The 19,862-nt window shown below is 31.6% G+C and overlaps 1 long non-coding RNA gene across 1 annotated transcript; it reads left to right on the top strand.

Moving 5' to 3' along the window:
* The first annotated feature begins 12,003 nt into the window (after positions 1-12,003).
* On the top strand, positions 12,004-12,484 carry LOC108684369. Its single transcript, XR_001931633.1, has 2 exons — positions 12,004-12,176; positions 12,284-12,484. It is a non-coding gene; the product is annotated as an uncharacterized LOC108684369 (long non-coding RNA).
* The last annotated feature ends 7,378 nt before the right edge of the window (positions 12,485-19,862 follow it).

Genomic DNA, 19,862 nt, shown 5'->3' with positions numbered 1-19,862 from the left:
TTGCAGAAAAGAAAGAGTAATGACTGCAGAGTTGTGATTAATTGTGCTATTCTATTTTGCTGTAAATTTCCGCTTATGAGAACATCGACCTCAGAGTGCGATTACATGTAGAGCGGTACACGTATGCGATACAGAAATTAACTTAGATAATTATAGAAACCGCTTGCTTCTTTTCTCTTTTATTAAAGTAAATTTTCACAAGCTGCTCTAATCGACTTTCAGCGAAATAAAGGATCACGTGATCAAAATGGATGCTTGATATTTGTTAATTCTGACAACGTGATACTTTTTGTCGTTAAAATAGCTGGTTTGAGAGCAGCTTGTGAAAATTTACTTTTAGCCTGGATCCTCATACGGGTAACAACGCTTTGACAGAGCGCTGATTGATAAAAAGCCGGAGGTAAAATTTATCTCCATTGCCCAATTTTTCACCAATCAACATTCACCAATCAACGTGGAGCGTGGTAAACGATATAGAGTAACAAATTTAATAAGTACTTTTTAATAGAATCAATTGAATTAAATGCAAGATAATTCTTCAGAACTATCTCATCTCCGATTATGATGAAATTAGGCTCATTCGACGCGTTTTTGCGTAAAATAAAAGAATCTGACAGAAAAAAGTCCGAGACTGCTCTGAAGCGAGATATTGGGTGTTAGAGTTGATTAAAATTAGTTCTACATTAGTTGCAAACTGATAGCAAATATTGTATAATTAATGTTAAATAAAGTACTAATGTATGACAACCTATGATAACACCAAATGATGACACTTATGATAATAACTTGTTTTTAATAATACTATAAATAATAATACTGTAAAATATTATTTTAATTAACTGAAATAATACTATTGCTCTAATGATATATATATATATTAAAAATATGTTTTATAGATTCATTTAAATTTCTCGATATCAGTTCAGAAAAATTGGCGCGTATCTTGATAAAGATAAATTAAAAATTGTATGTTCCAAATTTTCAACACTATTGGACGAAGAATTTGAATTACTAACTCGTAAAGGTATCTTTCCGTACGAGTACGTTGACTGCGTCGAAAAATTGCAGGATACGCGCTTATCATCGCGTGAATCTATAGTTCGTTGATGGGCGATACCATATCCGAGAGCGATTACGCTCACGCCCCGAACGTATGATAGTGATTCTCCATCCAAACGCTCGACGAATATAGTGATCTGTACTTGAAAACTGATATCTTGTTATTAGCCGACATTTTCGAAAATTTGTGTCGCGAGTTACGGCCTCGATCCTACATTATTACACCTTGCATTATTACATCAATAACAAGACTATCGGATATCAAGATTATCGACTACAAGTTCCATCACTGTAAGATTACATTATTTTTAATAAAAAAATATAGAAACTAAAAAGAAAATATATATTTTATATTATTTTTGTTAAAAATAGATAGCGCAAAAAATAAAAATGTAAAATAAAATTTTTTTTTATAGAATAAATATAAATAATAATAAAAATATAAAATAATTAAAAAAAATATCTGTATTTTCGTGCATTAAATATTTCTAATATACTTTCACTAATTATTATCAATTAATAAAGCGTGGAAGAGAATCAAGATTTAAAAAAGTTAAGTAAATTTCAAATATCTACGAATTTTTGAAACATTATTTTCTTAACGTTTTTAAATGATTTAAACTGAATTAATTTCATCAGATTATATCTATGAGAAATAAATTCAAGTAATTAGATTATTATTTTATTTCATTATGCAGCACTTGGACACTGATTCGGATTATGTGGAGGACATTCCGGAAACCGAGATGACGGCACACGGTCGAGTAGCCAGCAAAGTGTACAAGGAATATCTGCATAACGGCAGCAATAATTTCAGTATTCATACTGCTGGATCTTCATTATCAGTCAGGTCGCCATCATCGGAAATAATTACTGACTCTCATACTGGACAATCTTAGAGGATGTCAGGCGTATCGAAAAGTGACTTCACTAGTGACTTCAAACAATTCGCGAATGTGCTTAGCTATAACAATGCTTTTTTGGGTTGATCTTCACATTAAACCCGGATTGTTTGTTGAGCACTATGGATGCCATATACGTATACACATTCTGCATTATCGTCTGCATCCATGTTGTTTCGCAGCTTTCTTTACATGAAGGTCTCCATGAACTGGAGCAGTAATCTTCAACATCATGTTCTTCAAACTGCTACAAGTGTGCATGTATCCTTCTTTCACAACAATCTTTCCGGTGAGTAACAATTACGAAATCCGATAGGCAACAATAGCTGTCTTACCAGGTGTATAAGCTTAAATCTGCTGTTTTTTAGAAAAATACATTTTTTTTCCTAGGAAGCAAAAACAAATTTATTCAAAGTACTTGCCCTCACTAACTATACATTTTTCCCATCTTTCGGGCAATTTGTGTATACCACGCCAAAAAATTTCCATCTTTCGAGGCAAATACTCATCAAGCCATTTTCAGACGTCTTCGTAAGAATCGAAGTGCCGCTCAGCGAGCGCGTAGCCCATCGACGAAAAAAGGTGATAGTCAGAAAGTGCCAGGTCTGGTGAGTAAGCGGGATGGGGTAGCACTTCCCAGTTGAGTGTCTCCAAGTAATTTTGGATCATTGTTGACGTGTGCGATGTCGTGGAGGAAAATCAGCTTGTCATGTCTTTTCCAATAATGCGGCCTTTTTTCACGCAGAGTATAGTGCAATTTGAGTTGTTGGTGGTAGCGGTGAGCATTAACAGTTTCACCAGGTTTTAACAGCTCGTAGTAGATGATGCCCTCCTGATCCCACCAAACGCACAGCATCGTCTTCCGTTCGAAGTGATTTGGTCTTGAAGAAGATGTTGATGGTTGGGCGGGATCAACCCAAGATTTCTTGCGTTTAGGATTCTGAAAATAGATCCACTTTTCATCGCCTGTCACAATCTGATGCAGGAACTTTCTTTTTTGTCTGGCAAGCAGAATTTGGCATGTGTTTTGGCATCGCTCCATCTGCTTATCGTTCAGTTCATGCAGCACCCATTTTCTGATCTTTTGAACCTTCTCCATGGCATGTAGCCGCATGGAAATAGCTGCTTGAGAAATACCCAATTGCTCGGCAAACGTTTTTTGCGATTGGGTATCGTCCTCGTCCAAAAGAGCCTGCAATTGACAGTCCTCAACCTTCCTGGGCCGATTTTCACGCTTCTTATCACTCAAGTCAAAATTCCGTCATTGAATCGGCGAAACCTCTGCACATTGTTTCCGATAAAGCATTGTCGCCATAGGCCCTCCACAAGCATTCGATGCGATTCGGCAGCCGATTTCTTCAAATTGAAACAGAAAAGCAAAGCTTCCGGCATATGCTTTTTTTTTTAGCAAAAAACTAGACATGATTACGAAAGAAAAAATGTATGTTGTTGTATGAAATTGCTGATGATGTGATTAATGTTGACAGATGTCAAACACATAAAAAAAAGTATGTTGTGTGCTCAGGGTAGCTTTATACGCTCACTAATGCCACCTATGAGCAAACAGCGAATTTAAGCTTATACACCTAGTAATGTTTATTAATAATAATATAATGTTTATTAATGAAAGAAAATTTTAATTTCTACTAAAAATTTCGTACTTGTAATATAGAAATAAAAGTTGCTTTTAAGAAATTTGGAACCAAATATTCAAACAAGTTAATTTAATGAAACTTGTTTTATAGTAAGCGTCTGCAGAAATAGAATTACGAAATTATCCTTTTCATTATTATAACTATGTTCGATAAAAATGAGCATAATGTTATAAGCAATACACACGATTTTGGCGCAGACCATTTTATACAATTTAATTTACAGTAAAAAGAGAATATATGATTGAGTTATTAGCTTGTTGACAATCAATCCCATGTGACAACCAGTTGTCGAAACATCGGTTTCCTCTAATATAACGATAATATTATTTTATACATTTAGATCTTTAGGAGAAAGTCGCCGATACCGCCATACCGCGATTTTATTTTTAGACAATATTTCTTAATTAAACAAAAGGTAAAAATAAAACTTTAATACATAAATACAAACTAATAAGGAGACTAAAAAGAATTATAAAAACTGTTATTATCTACTAAATAATATAGCAGTTTTTATAATTCTTTTGTAATTTTGCAATAATTAATTTTTTTCGTAACTTAAACAAAATTGAGCGTCCGATAAAATGAACCCCAAAATGATTGATAGAGTAGGTGGTAATATAATGTATGTACATATAATACATTCTATAATATATTCTTATTCTTTTTCTGTTACGGAAATTATCTGTATAAAATATCTACAAGTGAATGTATAAAAGATTTTCCAGAATCTTTCCAGATCTTTTCACTTCGATAAAACATTTTTGTCTAATTATATACGTATTTACTTTATGCAATTCTGTAAGATGCAAATATACGCGATAGTTTTCTTAAAGACTTTCTATATATACCATTGTTTTCAGCTCCGAGTTATTTGTTATAAAGTTATTTGTTATAAAGCAACATTACAAAAATTAAATTTTGAATAAAAACAAATCACAAATATACGAATTATGCATTTACACCTTTTTAATTAATTAAACAGATAATAGTTACATAATTAGTTACATTTTATAGTTAGTTACATTAGTCACATTAGTTAGTATTAATAAAATGCAATATTTAGTTTCTGAGAAATAAGAGAGTCGCTTTAGGAGACCTATGACAATATCGGACACTTTCCTTTATATTTATATTATTCGTTTCATTTTTCATCATTTCAAGTATTACGAAAAGAGATGAAACATCGCATTAAGTTTGTTATATGACATCTTGATATTTTAGCTTCTTTTTCATCGTTTTACAATCCACTAATATGTATAGATATAGAGCGATTCTTGTATTGATATTCTTTGTGTCTGTTTAATATATCTGAATTTTTACAGTGAATTAAAAAATAGAAGATAAAAAACCATTAGAAATCAAATTTTATTTACAATTATATTGTATAAATCTTTTAGTTTACAAAAATAAATACTATGATATATATATGTAAGTACAAAAAAAATTATACATATATACAATAATTATACATAAAATTATACATATACATATATATATATATATTTTTTTTTTCTTTTTTGCGAAAAAAAAATAGTAAAATTAATAATAGTATAATTAACATCACGTTTTATGTTTACATTAATAAATTATATTATTATTATAAGAGTAACTGTACTTACACTCTAAATTTCTTGCAATGAAATCTCACTCCAAGAAAGTGAAAATACAATCACCCTTCACTTTCTGAAAAAAGTGACAATTTTCATTTCAAAGGAGGGCAATCTTATTTTATTGAAATGAGATTTCATTCCTTTCAAGTGAGAATTCACTTTAAAAAGGTGAAAATCGTCACCCTTTGGGGGCTGAAATATTTTCACTTATTTTTAAGGGTTGTATTTTCTTACTCTCTTGAAGTGAAATTTCTGCTGCAAGAAATTTAGAGTATAGCTTTACATTACAAAGAGCATTATATTGTGCCTATACATTCAATATATGAAATATTTTATCAAAGTTATCAGCTCAACTTAAATCAATACATATCATTTAGTCGTTAGAATCCAGTAAGTAAAAAGCATTAAACATTTGTACTTAGTATAAAAACAAAATGTTGCAAGTATAGTTACGTTTATAATCATTTGTGCATTGTAATAACAGAGTAAAAGCATTAAATGCGAATCAGGTACTGGTTCCGTATCACATATATTTACATAATTATATAGTATTTTCTATATATCAAATAATAAATATCACAAGATTTTTTAGTATTTATTTTTTTCAAGTGTCAATTGTTTTTTTATTTAGTAATAGCTCTGCATATTTTATTGATGTCATTAACTAATAAAAGAAATGTAAACTAGAATGTACGAGGTTTCTTCAAAAAGTTCGTGAACTTTATTTTTAAAAAATTGCAGGCTTTATTTACAAGCTACTGGTCTTTATCCTCTTTAAAGTAGTCTCTACCCCAACAAATACACTTGTCCTAATGATGTTTCCACTGTTGGTAGTCCTAGAAGGAACTTTTCTGGAATTGGACTTTCAGTTTCATCAGCGAATTTTTTTTTTGTAGCTTCAATTGTTTCAAATCGTTTTTTTTCATGGATGTTTTGAATTTTGGGAAAAGGAAAAGTTAGAAAGGGTCAAATCTGGTGAGGATGGGTGAGTGGGGAAGTACAGTCGTGTCGTGTTTGCTAAAAAAACACGTGAATTGACAACGCGGAATGAGCTGGTGCATTGTCATGATGAAGCAGCCATGACTGATTTTTTTCAAAGATCTAGTCTTTTTCTTCCTGATGTTTTCTTTGAGGCGTTTTCATAACCTCAAGATAGTATTTTTGATTGTTGTTTAAAGCCATAAAAGTAAAGTTATAAAAAAAAGCCATAAAAGTAAAACTATAAAAACTATAAAAAAAAATTCGCCGAGGGAACTGAAAGCAATTCCAGAAAAATTCTTTCAGAACTGCTTCCAGCAATGGAAATATCGTTGGAACAAGTACATTCATTGGGGTGGAGATTATTTTAAAAGGAATAAAAATCAGTAGCTTGTAAGTGAAGTCTGCAATTTTTAAAAAATAAAGTTCACAAACTTTTTGAAGACTTCGTATATCTACAAGATTCATTTAAAGTGTAATATCATAAAAATTGTTAAATTGTAGCTTTTACAGGAGGTAGTAAATAGCAGATTTCATGAAAAAGATCAATATTATGCTTAGTTGAAATTAAATCTAAAAAAATAAATCATTTAGTGAACTGATCTGCAATTAGTACATAGGGTTTAATTGCGGATAATTGTCATTACTTTATTTGATCAAAATTAAGGTTGTAGTACACTCGCGATACTGTCCAAAGGTTTAATTTCGTCGCGGCGTTCGTTCGTTGGCGATACCTCATTCCCGTCAGAGAGAGAAAATTTTCGATTATGTTCAAGGCACACACGCGAAAAGAAAATGAATACAGATAAACGCAGATAAACGCCAGCGCTAGATGCTCGCTGGCCGTTCCCTCTACTTTCCATTACTTTCTTTAGTCGCCAACATATATCAAAGAAAATCGAAACATTGCATTCTTTTCGTGACTCTATTTTACTAATTAAATTGTAAAAAATTATGATTTTTTTACAATATCCGTTTTAAAATCCTCTATCACATATTCGTTTTGTGTTAATATCTAACTTGGGCTCTACAAAAATAAATGCGACATTTTCATGAACTTATAGAAGCCACACGTATAAAATGTGCAGTTTTCAATTGCTTATATCTCAGTATTAAAATGGTCAATCTCATTATAATTGCACAAGCGCGTCAACGTCGTCTAATATAATATAATTTCAAATTCAAGTCATTTTAAATACTTTTAATTCGCGAGTGTACTACCTTAAAACATATAAAACGATATCGTTTTGAAAGAAAATTATCCATAATGTGATCTTCACGATCAATCATACTTATTAAATTAATTTTATTAATTTGATATCTTTCTGAATAAAAATATGAACTTTTTTTTTCTAGAACGATCCATAACTAGTGGCCTTAATCTACATATCTATAAATAAAAACTCCGCGAAAAAAAAGGTATCTAATCTAGATTATCTATGTCCATTCTGTTGTTCAATACTTGCTGATTAAACGGCATATAAATACATCCCCAAGTGTACATATTTTACAGCGTAGTACTTACAAAGTTCCTAGAGAAACTGTATAAACTATTTCTGAAATTCTTATAAAAAATATTAATACGTGTTTGTGTTTCGTTTCAGCAAAAACTAATTCAGTTAAAATACTAGGCGATAGAAAAATGATAGAGATGCTAGAAAGAGTGCTGACACCATTATTGATTATTGGATCGTTTTGCAATTTGGACATGTTTGAATATCCTCGTGGACAACTTAGGCCATATTTCTCTTGTTTATATGCTTTGGCCAAATGGGGCTCTCTCGTATACTTTTTTTACTATCCACGATTCATCTGGCATTGGAATAACAGAATATACATAAACGAATTCTTCCCGTTGATTCTCACTACAACAATTATCATTGGCTTTTGTCGTTTTAAGATAAAAATTTTTAAATGTACTCCCGGTCCCTATATAATAATACTTAATCTTTTAATATTACTTATCTTTTGTTTAATAGTATTTTTAATTGAGAGTATTAAAGGAGATTTTAAATTTACAATTATAAGCAAATACAAAATTATAAAAAAATTTTATAAAAAGCTTTTGATAATGTCAATGATCTAGTCATCTTGACTTTTTAGTTAAGTGCAATTTATGCCATTCAGCCCTCTCGCTAATCTGCTTTCTTACAAATCGCATGCAACAAGTTCTCATAATATAATATAATTCTTTGTCTTCTTTTTTTCACTTCTTGCCGTTCTCCCTAGTAATATATGGCCGTCAAGTCGGGCTGCTTATGCTCGTCTATATCTTCTTTATCTCCTTTACACATTTTTTCCTGCTCTCAAAATTCCTCACTTTTCAATTACTCGTTATTTTGACGTATTTGATTATGTCGATGTCGTCTACGTTCCAGCTTTTAATTAACAATTTCTAAATCGTGTACAGCATATCCAAAATTTTTGCCTACCTTTGCCACTTTTCTTATTGCGTCCGTAAATATTGCGACCATATATATCTTCATATAAGATCTAGCTGGCTTAGAATAGCAACGTTTTTTCTCCATCTGTGGTATCTCGTTTTCTCTCTTTCACTCCAATATTCCTCTATATCTAAGACGCCTCTTTCATTTGAACTCTGAACTTCATTTTACTTTTAACCCCCTTGTCACCAGGTATTAAGATTACTTACCCTATCCCATTCATCATTCCACTAAGTTCCGTGCCGCTTTCTCCTACACACATCTCAGTCAAATATTTTCTCTTAATTCTCTTTAATTCTCTTCCTATATAAAATTTCTTTGTTCCCCTTTCGTTCTGCTGCCTCGCGTTTCATCGCGAGTCACTCACAGTATTTAAGTGAAGTTGATGTAACACATGACATGTGTGGGTGCTTGCGTGTGTGTATGATTTTAATTATTGTTTCACCATTGCAATCATTGTCTTATTCCCGGTTTTTTGTTGCTGGTAGACTTTGGAACAGCAGTTTTGCTGACGCTGAACCTTTGCTATTATAATCTATTGCATCATATTTTATGTTTATGTCTATTATTTTATAATCTTTTTCATAAAACTTTGCATAAAAATTAAATTAAAAAAAAATTTTTTTGAGCACATCAATTTTAATGATTACATTATTATAATATAACTCTTTATGTGCTTATTTCCTGTACACATTTTGCAATAACAATTTTTACTCAAATATAAAATAATAATAATTTTTTTTATTTTACATAATCAATCAATATGATTTTTTTAAAGGAATTGAAAATGTGCATACGTGAACTTGCTATAGTAGATGACACGTTGGAAGCTCTTGGAGCGCCAAAGGAATACTAAAGGCTATGTAACTGGATAATTCGAATAATAATCGGATTAATTGTATACATTTTTTTTCAATTAGCATATAGTATTGTATTCTTTTTGTTCCTTTTCTTTTAAATATATCTATATTTTGGCTAACGACGATATGTGTTCTGATCAATTACCCGTCAAACGTCATTATCTTAAACACTCTGATTTCTGCAGCTATCCTTGGGTTAGTATTATACATTTGTATATATTTATTTTGTAAACTATTTTGACATTGTGCGTCAAAATGATTACAGTGTGAAATACTTAAAGACCTTTTAGTAACATTTACAAAAATGAAGCCATCTTCATTAATGACCATGACCTTGACAACATATGTATATTGTCTGTATTGTCTGTACACAACATGTATATACAATATTATTTTGAATATTAAATATATACTAAACAACAAGTTATTTAAAATAAATAATTAATTACTACTTTTCATTATATTTATAAGAGATGAACATCTTTAAAAAACGCGGTGAAGGAAGTAATGTTGAGTAATGTAATCAAATAAACATACGGTCAGAATTTTCACCTTCAATGAATTTGATTTTGACATACGTAAAAAAGATAAAAGTAACAATAAAATGTAAAATTGTCATAAAAAAGTAACAGACAAAACTAACAATAAAAGTCATTTCCGTCATTGACTGTAGGGAAGAGCTGCGCCGCATGTTGACATGTAGTTATGATATGAATCAGATTTTACGCTTCCACAACAAAACAGACTTTCATATCCAAAGCGTCCTGCGTCAAAGGATGTAAATAGATATAATAGGCATATTTCTAATTCAGGTCCTCTGTGGAGCGCGGGATGCGGGAGGTATTTATAAGCGCGGGGAGAAGAGAGGGAGAAGACGCGAGAAGGTCCCGACACTATCGATGTTTATCGATATCAACATGCCGCCACGATGTGATGTCACGTATCATTGGGACTCTGCCGCCACCCTGCGCCCTCCCCAAAATGCGATACTATAACACGGACAAAATATTTTGGAGACCTGAGACGTATCATCAATGTTCCGGTTGCTAAAACACTGTCGATAGATGATAAAATCATACTGCGTTCTTACAGTTCTTTCTTTCAAGGTCAGAAACGTCGATAACGATATTTATCTAGGGAGAACCGCTGAAGATGGTGGCATGTTGTAACGCGTTAAGAGAAGCGCCGATAACGATATTTTTTAGGAAGAGATCGATGACGCTGCGACTCAATAGGGAGTAGACAAAGGGATAAAGAAGTCGCAAATAAAATATATTACTTATGAATACCCAGTTCGAAGGATGAATCTTAGATACATGTGTGTGATTTTTTTCTTTTAGTATAATTTTTTAATAATTCTTTTTAATTTTAGGTGCTAATGGTCGATAATAAGTCTGTCAAATGGCTACATCTAAAAAACGAATTGGGAATACAAATAGTGCCTCTGATAAGTAAAACTGCACTTTTATGTACACTATTTTTTTTATATTAGGTACAACTTTGCTTCCGCCGTTTTCCTATAGATGGCTTTAGCGGTAAGTGATGGTCGAAATAAATAGATCATAGACGTCATACAATAAACTTGAGCATCTGTCAACATAACTCCATAGAAACATTAGTCGATTTGTGTCTGCATCATAAAGTTATTCTCGATTGAAAATGTCAGTTTACGAGCTAAATTCTCGTCATTTGCGGGAGGTTTTAATTTTTTGCTTCAATATGAAGAAATCTGCGGCTGAGGCTCATCGAATGCTCTCAAATACTTATGGTGAGGCCGCTATTAGTGAAAGAACGTGTCGTGAGTGGTTTCAACGCTTCAAGAACGGTGATTTTGACGTCCAAGGTCATGCTCTGTATTTGGTGGGACCAGCTCGGCGTAGTGTATTATGAACTGTTAAAACCGACTGAAACAATCACAGGCGATCGGTATCGAACGCAATTGATGCGTTTGAGCCGAGCATTGAAAGACAAACGGCCGCAATACAACGAGAGACACGATAAAGTGATTTTGCAGCATGACAATACTCGACCCCATGTTGCGAAAGTGATCAAGACATACTTGGAAACGTTGAAATGGGAAGTCCTACCCCACCCACCGTATTCTGCAGACGTTGCTCCCTCTGACTATCACTTGTTTCGATCAATGGCACACGGCCTGGCTGACCAGCACTTCCGGTCTTATGAAGAAGTAAAAAATTGGATCGATTCGTGGATAGCCTCAAAAGATGACCAGTTTTTTCGACGCGGGATTCGTACGCTACCCGAAAGATGGGAGAAAGTAGTGGCCAGCGATGGACAATACTTTGAATCATAAAATAACCATGTATAACCAGTTTTTTACAATAAAGCCCCGAATTTCGGAAAAAAAAACGGCGGAAGCAAAGTTGTACACCTAATATAAATGTATTTTTTTTTAATGAATGATATATTTATTTATTTATTTTTATCAGGACGTTCAGCGTCAAAATATAAAGATACTGGGATTTATTAACATAGATCATCGGCGCAACTTTCAATTGTCAAAACTTTATGACAGGCACACTCGATGAACTTTGAGAGAAGTACTCAGAAGACGATTTAAATTGGGTGCCTTTCGACATCTTTGATCTCCACTTCTTATTTGGACTTCGTCCATAGTCGACGAGTCTGAGGAAATGTGGGCTTAATGGTAATTTCATTATTATATTTAAAATATTGTATTTAAAATATTGTATTTTAAAATATTATATTAAAATATTATAATTAAATATTAATATAATGCTTTTTATCCGACAGAAAAAAACGAAAAACAGTGACGACTGCATCAATTCTTTTTAGGAACATTACTTTTTTAAGAATGTGTTACTAATAAACGCGATGCTGTATATATGTTGCACAATATTTGTGATAAAAGTTCCGTTATAGAATGTGAATTGTATTCCATACATTACACGAATAAAAAAAATGTGAATATTAAAAAATAAATATTAATAAATATTACTTTATGCTTAAAATTATTTATTCCTTTGCCTCTACCTTTTCACCATTCCTTCGTCATATTCCGTATATTAATTGATAAGGCGCTCATTACAACTAAAAAATTATTACATTTAGACGCTAAGTCATATTATTTAAAAATCATTAAATACCCATCTTAATCGAGAAAAAAGACAATGAGCGGAAGAATACAATGGGAAAAGAAGAGAAAGCGCGAATAATATGGTAGGTATAGGATTACAACGAGAGGAAGCGAGAGAGCATGAGTAAGACGATAGGTAGGTATAGGACAGCAATGAGAGAAAGAGAGCGCGCAAATAACGTGGTAAGTATGAGACTGCAACGAGAGGAAGCGAGAAAGCATGAGTAAGATAGTAAGTATAGGACTGCAACGGGAGAAAGAGAGCGCGCGAATAACGTGGTATGGGACTGTAACAAGAGGAAGCGAGAGAGTATAGATAAGTAAGTATAGAGCTACAACGAGTTGAAGGGAGAGAACTGCACCTTATAATGAGTGGAAGAGAGACACATGGTGGGCTCTGTTTCCCTTCCACGATCCCCTCGCACAGTGACGTCGTCCCCTCTTCCTCGGTCTCCTTGCCTATTGATGTCAGACCCCTCCCTCGAACGCCTCGTCTAGCAACGTTTTATTTCCCCCACTCTCGGATCCTCTTACCACACACACACACACACACACACACACACACACACACACACACACACACACCGCATATACGTATACGTACTAACACGAATTGATCCAGAACTACTGTATCTACTGGAGAATATTTTTTTGATGATGATTTACGTAATCTTGCGTACTACATTTGACATTGCATTATATTTGATCACGTGATCATGTATGATAAGGCAATAGGCGGTTGTATTCGCGGGTACATTCTCTGTAAATTTAAATTCTAATCATACATCCACGGTGCCACTCTTGACGGACTCGTTTTGCAGTGGTTACTAGAATAAAACCTTTCAAAAAGAAGTGTAATTGGAATGATAGTTCATTATGTTTGAATGTACGTATGAAGGTACGTACGTTTATACAAACATTTATACGTATATTTGTACGTATGTTCAATATTGCGTTTTTTATTTTTTGCTGAACGCTGAATCTCTTAGTCGCAAACATTCTCTCTCGCATCTGTGTCATCTCTCAGCCTTCCCGCACTGCTATTGTATGCTACCGATTTACTACTTTACTACTACCAATCTATTGTATTAGTATTGTATTAATATACTACTATTGTATTCAGTATTGTATTCAATTTTCAATAATTAATGTATCTTAAATTTATGCTATGTCATGTTTTTTTTTATTCTATAATCCAACTTTCGTACTGTATTGTAAATTTATATTTTATGTTCGTTTTGGCGCTTTTTACACTGTAATTCTTTACTCTCATTTTCTGGTAAGAGTTAGAGCAGCAGACTTTGCTGGTATCTCACCATTTTATACACTTGAACACTTAATTTTTTCTCGTTTAATTCTGTGGTCGTAATGTTTTTTGTTATTTTGTAAATAATGCACAAATAAATTAAATTAAAAATTAAATTAAATTAAATATGTACATATGTACTTTAAGTACGTATGTATGAATTTGTTTAATATTACCGATCAAAAATTAAATAATTAATAATAATTGAGCAATCCATTACAACGTCTGAATCTTTATCGGGTCACTTTCAATACAAATACAGATAAATTATGATGTTACAAACTATAAGATATGAATCCGGCAATGATTGTTATTTTATTTATTTGATCCTTGCAATTGCTTTTTTCACGTGAATCTTTGAAATCTTTCTGATTGTAAAATTTGTTGCAATACGCATTGCATATAATGCGAAATTGTCATAACTTGGTACATATCTGTATGTACATGAAGTCAACTGTGTTTTTTATGTTTGAACGAAAAATTGCATGAAGCATGTATACTTTGAATTGTGTGAATATGTAAATGGCACGAGTGAAAAAATTAAATAATTTTGTATGCCAAAAGTTGTATTAATATCAGTGTTATAAATAAATTCAGTGTTATAAGTACTTTTCACAAAATTTATGAATTAAAGCTTCTATTATAGAATGTGAATAGTTCGCTTTAAATAATATTGAAAGCTAACAACTGATGAGTGAACATTGTTTTTTCAAAAGAACAAGTATGAACACACAATTATAATATAACATTTTATAATACTATTAATACTATAATTCTAGTCATGACTGCGTTTCAGGATTGGAAAGGACTTTATTGCACGGTTTATAGAATTGTCTAGTGTACTTGTATAAATTCATACTGAAATATTTAAATAAGATCTACTTTAGTTTGGTCAATTATAAGATTTCATTTACTTAATTGATGGAACTAAAATTTATTTATCTAATTATAAAATTTTTTTTATATGATTTTAGCATATACAACATATGCATACATATATTATTTCTTAATAAAGTTATATTTATAACCATGTCAAATCAGGAACTTTTTATAAATAAAATTAATATTTCCTGTAATTAACATAATTAAATTTTATAAGGTACATATAAAACAAAAAATAAAAAGAATGATAAAAGGGACTAAATTAATTGTATGAAATATATTTAGAAATGATAGCTAACATAACGAATTTATCGTTGTATCAATAGAAAATTTATGATTGATCACAATAATGAGATAGAACCGTAATGCAATTTAATCAATCTTATTATAACAATGATTGTTGTTATTAAGCAATAATTTGATATTGTAGCAGTGAACGTACCAGACCGTGCAAACGTTCAAAGAAATAAAGTAATTATTTTTATCTAAGGGTTATCAGTTGACCAACAGTGTTAGTCTTTTATTACTTTTAAAAAGATATCATAACGTTTTTAACATTAAAGATATGTGAGGAATGAATTCTTTATAATTAGGATAACTTAAATATCGGTGATGTATATCTCTATGCAAACATATTATTCGTTATAACATTACTCTGAAAAACTAACACTATATAAAGATAATATGTAAAATTCCATATTGAATACACTGCCTAAACTCATTTTTGAAAAGACTATGGAAATAGACAGACTTTATTATCGCTGACGCTGATCCCTTACATATAAAAGATTCGATTTCGTCAAAGTGCATTCTTATATACAATATGTGTCATTGCATAATTTAATGTAGACTTGATGGTAATTACACTGAATTGATGATGAAAATTAACTCGCATATTTGTAAAGATAAGTAAAATTCCATATTAAATATACCATCCAAAAAAAAAAAATTAATAAATAAATTAATAAATAAAAAAAATAAAAAAATAAAAAAATAAAAAAATAATGATAATGATATATAGAAATAATGAAATGGAAAAACGCATAAAAGACAGCTCTAATACATCAACCACTCAGTGAATAGTTACCGTCGCAGTCATCACATCAAAAAACGTCTGTGAGGATGTTATATTTTAACATTAAATAAGAATTGTACGTTTATGTTATTCTGTGAAATTAATAAACAATGTTGCTCGTCGATGATGCATTTGAGTCACAGTATAAAGAACTTGAATTTCGAAACGTTCTTACTCGCAATAATACATGGTATATCAAGCATAAGACATAACAGATATATAAATATCAATGTGTGATTCGAATTTGATGATTTCATAAATTTAAATCTTCCTACATGTCATTGTACGATTTATGGTGTTACTGATGGAACATACAACGAAGCTCATCCATACATAGACGTTGTGGAACATATATTACTTCAATGTCATAAAAATGTGATTATGATATCCATATTAAAATAAGTAAGAGACAGTAAGTTTATTCAATTTTTAAAATTTTGATTATACATTTTATACGTTATGTACTTTTTTAAGGTCTACTTACATATTTTCTATTTTCTACAGCATACATCTTCGAAACTTTGCTATCTCATATCTTGATGAGGAGATGTATTGATATTGACAGCGTATATAAATTCTTAGATGTCGAGATCGTCGTGGACGATCTAGGTCTCATATAAAAATTGCGATCAACGACAATCGAGGTAACCGCATAATCCTGTCTCATGCTACGTGGAAGGCGTTCATTGAGACATGCAAATATTGAGTGATTAATGCAGTCAACTGTCCCATCATCATCATCACCGAGATCTGAATGTAGAACTTGTTAAAGTATATGATACGAAAAACGTAAAATTGTCACTACATGATACATACTTGTACATGAAACCAACCTTCTATTCTTCTTATTTGTGGTCGAGCAATGTGTTGAGCATGCTATAAACTAAATCAATGTACGCACAGTATTGGTAAAAAATTCAAATATTTTATATCATTTTTAAGACAAAATTGTATTACTAATAAATACTGCGATACTGCAAACACTTTGTACAAAATTTATGATAAAAGTTCTATTATAGAATGTGACTAGTAGTCTAAATTACATTGTACATGCTGCATAATTAAATAAATCTATATTTAAAAATATACATATTTCTGTGAAAATTTATTTTATTCTTAATTTCTTCATCATTCCTTCTTCATATTTTTGTGAAAATAAATTACTTAATAAGAAAGCGCGAATTCGGATCGACTTATACCATTAAAATATTATTAAAATTGTGCTCGTATCATTTTATTGTAAAATCTATTGTAAAATCGCATCATAAAGTCATAAAATGAATACCATATCTTTTTTATAAAATCGTATGCGAAAGAATATATATCAACAATTTGTGACTACTACGCAAAAATTGTATTGACAATAAATAATGTGGTGCATCAAAAGATTGCGTAAAGTTTATGATGAAACTTCAATCATGGAGTATACACTACGTTACATTTAAAGTAAGAAATAAATTAAAATTTTATAAAAATGTATAATATTCAATATATTATTGAATTTTTAAAATTATTTTCTCTCTCCTTTTTCCCTGCCTTTATTCGACAGTTAGAATTATGATAAGAAGATATGTATGATAAGAAGACGTGCAATTTTTCCTCAAATAAGTTAATTAAATTAATAAAATAAGAATTGAATAATAAGAAATTATAATTCTAATCTCTATTTCTTTCTGGATTTCCTCCACAATCCTAAAATATTTTTTTCGCCTTCTTCTATATCATCATCTGCTTGTCATTTTGAAACCTGCACATTCCTGTTTCTCCTTACCCCCAGTTGAAAAGAATCTTCTGTCTCTATAGTTATTTAGAATTATTTAATAATATGATAGCTGTTCAGTAGTACGACGTAGTACAATAAGTGATCGACAGCTACTCAATAATAGTTTATAATGGTTTGATAATTAGGAAGCTATTTACAATATATTACATTACATTATTAGAAATATTATTATAATTAGATGCTAAATTAAAATCATTGCTATCAATCATATCATTAAAAAATTGTAAACCAAAAACCATATTTATTTAATAAAATTGTGAGCAAGAAGAAAAGAGAATGTGAGAGAGAATATAACGAGAAGAAGAGAGAGCGCGAATACTATAAGTAATACTATAAGTGTAGGACTACGATGGATAGGAGAGAGAACACGAATACTATGGCGAATATAGGACTACAATGGGTGAAACATATATCATTATGCGCACTATTTGGCAACGTCGCAATGCATCTTGATCTTTAAATTTTATATCATTATACATATTATAATTTGGTAACGCCGCAATGTATCAAAATTACATTCATGGCATCGAGAAATATATCGTATTAATAATGTTCCTTAAAAAATTTTTTATCTCACTAACAAAGTGTCGTATATCAGCGCTTGCATTTTTAATTTCTCGTTTGTATTGGTTGAACAATTTCATAATTTCATTCCTGAAGAAATGTGATGAAGGGGACGAAACTTAGAAACAGTTCGAGCAATGTTACTGTACATCAATCGTTCAGACGGACCGCTAACGCAACGCTTTCCAAACATGTATGATTCCATTTTATTCTATAAAATTCTATTCTATAATTTTATTCGCTCCTATATAAGATAAAGAGTTTTACAAACAGTAAGTTTTTATTTTATAAATTTTTTTATATCTTTTCTCTATAGTTTGTTTATCCATTTTCCTTTTTTATCTATTATATACCAGGTGTACAAGTATGAAATGACGATTTTTTTCCCAAAAAAAAACACGTTAAATTCGGAAGAATAATAAAAAGAGATTTATTCAAAGTATGCTCCATTGCTAATTACATATTTTTCCTATCTTTCGGGCAATTTGTGGATATCACGCCAATAAAAATCTTCCCCTTTTGCCGCGAATCATTTATCGAGCCACATCTTCGTACGAACCAAAGCTGCTCAGCAAATGCGTGACCCATCGATGCAAACAAGTGATAATCGGAAGGAGTCAAGTCTGATGAGCAAGCCGCATGGGGTAGAACTTGCCAGCTGAGTGCTTCCAACGTGTCCCGAACTGGTTTTGCCGTATGTGATGGAGCATTGTCATAGAGAAAAATGACCTTGTGTTGTCTCTTTTGGTCGTTTTTTAAGTAGCGAACGGTTCAAATCGATTAATTGATAACATTTAGTATTAACTGTTTCGCCAGGCTTCAATAGTTCATAATATACCACACCCTTCTGGTCCCATCAAACACAAAGCATCGTCTTCCTGCCAAAGCGATTCGGTCGATGTGGATGGTGCGCCTGGGTCTACCCATGATTTTTTGCGCTTGGGATTCTCAAAAAAAATCCACTTTTCATCCCCAGTAACGATACGATGCAAGAATGATTTTCTTCTGTATCATTCGAGCAAAATTTCACATGTATTTTTGCGCCTCTCCATCTGTCTCTCGTTCAATTCATGTGGCATCCATCTGCCGACTTTCTGAATCTTTCCCATCTCTCGTAAGCGATTAGAAACAGCTTGTTGACTAACGCTCAATTGCTCTGCGAGTTGATTTTGTGTTTGTGAATCATCTTCATCCAGAAATGCTTGCAATTCCACATCTTCATACTTTTTGGGCGGTTTTCCGTGTTCCTTGTCTGCAACGTCGAAATCTCCCATTTTGGAACGCTGAAATCATCATTCACACGTTTTTTGCGATGGAGCAGGTTCACCATAAACTTCTCCAAGTAAAAGTATGATTCCGCAGCAGTTTTCTTCAAATGAAAACAAAAAATTAATGCTGTCCGCGAATGCTCCTTATTTGGTACAAATTTCGTCACATTAAATACAGCAACACAATACTGTGCAAACACTTTTCAATCAAATCACTTTGCGCGTTTGACACTTATTGATGATACAATAAAATGGCGTATAATGTTAAATCTTTGTACTTCACTACATTAGTGCGCCATCTGTTTCTCAAATCATTTCATACTTGTACACCTGGTATATATATATATATATATATATA

The sequence above is a fragment of the Atta colombica genome, unplaced genomic scaffold (assembly GCF_001594045.1).
Source record: "Atta colombica isolate Treedump-2 unplaced genomic scaffold, Acol1.0 scaffold10, whole genome shotgun sequence".
NCBI lineage: Eukaryota > Metazoa > Arthropoda > Insecta > Hymenoptera > Formicidae > Atta > Atta colombica.
The sequence above is the reverse complement of the archived record's forward strand: the minus strand, read 5'-3'. Positions and strand labels throughout refer to the sequence as shown.